The sequence below is a fragment of the Dipodomys spectabilis genome, unplaced genomic scaffold (assembly GCF_019054845.1).
Source record: "Dipodomys spectabilis isolate Male_0828 unplaced genomic scaffold, ASM1905484v1 ptg000363l, whole genome shotgun sequence".
Taxonomy (NCBI): domain Eukaryota; kingdom Metazoa; phylum Chordata; class Mammalia; order Rodentia; family Heteromyidae; genus Dipodomys; species Dipodomys spectabilis.
Window position 1 is genome coordinate 223,246 of NW_024871040.1, and position 1,721 is coordinate 224,966.

The following is a 1,721-nucleotide window of genomic DNA, read 5'->3' on the forward strand; positions in this document are numbered from 1 at the left end:
TCAGATTTCCCATTTCTTGGGAATTTAGACAGGAACTTGAGCATGTCCCAACTCTTCACAATTGTGAACCTCTTGGCTCTGAGTGACACTTGGAGTAGAAGGCAAGATTTCATTCATCATATCATCATGGTGCGAGGTCATCCTCGAATGTGCACATTGAACACCTGGCACCATACACACTGCCATAGGCCTTATTGTTTCAAAAAATAAATCCCACATTCACACGTTACTATAATGCCTGGATATGAAACCATTTTAAAATGACAAAAAATGAGCAGCAAACAAAATGGACTTAAACTGTTGTGAAATTTTCAGGGCAAATTAAGGATATTGGTGACATGGAAAAACAATAAAATTGGATTTGAAGAAGCCCCATGTCTGCAGAGCTGCTGGAGCCTGTGAGCTGTGAGATCTAGAGACAGAGTCTCAGCCTCACCGCTGCTTCTGCCACCCTCCAGAGACCAATGACCCTTTGTCTTTCTTCCACCTTCAGGACACAGAACATCCAGTCATGGAAAGAAATGAGATGGTGCAGAAGGCCATAATGGCCAAACAGGCTGAGCGAAATGCTGACATGTCAGTCTGCATCTAGTCTGTAAGTGAGCAAGAAGCTGAATTACCTAATGAGGAAAGGAATCTTCTCTCAGCTGCTTATTGGAACCCATAGGTCATCTTGGAGCGTAGTTTCAAGTATTGAGCAAAAGACAGAAGGTGCTGAGAAAAATCAGCAGATTGTTTGAGAACACAGAAAGAATTGAGAACAAGCTAAGAGATCTGCAATGATATACTGCCTCTTCTGGAAAAGTTCTTGATCCCTAATGCTCCACAAGCAGAGAGCAAAGTCTCCTATTTGAGAATGAAGAAAGACTGCTACCACATTATTGACTGAGGTTGCTGCTGGTAATGACAAGAAAGGAATTGTGAATCAGTCACACCAAGCATACCAAGGAGTTTTTTAAATCAGCAAAAAGGAAATGCAATCAATGCAACCTATAAGATTGTGTCTGGCCCTTAACTTCTCAGTGTTCTATTATGAGATTCTGAACTCCCCAGAAGAAGTTTCCTTTATTGAAAAGACAGCCTTTGATGAAGTCATTGCTGAACTTTATACTTTATATGGCTTATGTTACTTCTATTTTAATTTCTGTACTTCCCATGTGTTTTTTGTTTGTTTGTTTCATATTAGGACGGTAGAGCCTGTTAACATTTAGTGAGTTATCTGTTTTCATCATGAGATGACCAGTATGATGATGTGGAATTTTTAAATGTTATAAATGTTTGGCATGTGCTTTGGTTCATGGTGACTTCACAAGGGCCAGTGTTGAAACTGATTCTATGTCTAAGCAAAGAAATCTTCCTACATATTGGTTTGTACTGGTGGAGAATAAGAGGGAAATTGGTTCCAGTGACAGTTGTAGTTATTGTGGGTATTATAAAGTTTTGGAGCCCTTGTAGGGCTGTGGCTCAAACAATATTCCATGGCTATTCCAAGTTGGAATCATGTATTTCTGTGGAAGAGTCTATTTCAGTGAGCACACCTTTGACTACAGCACCAGAAGTGTTCTTTCAGACAAAGTTGTGACCCAGTTAACTCTGGATAAGGGCAGAAACAGTTCACATTCCTTTATTTGTGAAGTTACCTGCTGTTTGCTCATATTATTTTTGCTACACATTTTATTTGTATTTCAATGTTTTAGACAACCTCAGAACTGATGTAAAAG

The 1,721-nt window shown here is 39.5% G+C and overlaps 1 pseudogene; it reads left to right on the forward strand.

The window, feature by feature from the left end:
* The first annotated feature begins 511 nt into the window (after positions 1 to 511).
* Positions 512 to 1,211, forward strand: LOC122095874 (annotated as a pseudogene).
* The last annotated feature ends 510 nt before the right edge of the window (positions 1,212 to 1,721 follow it).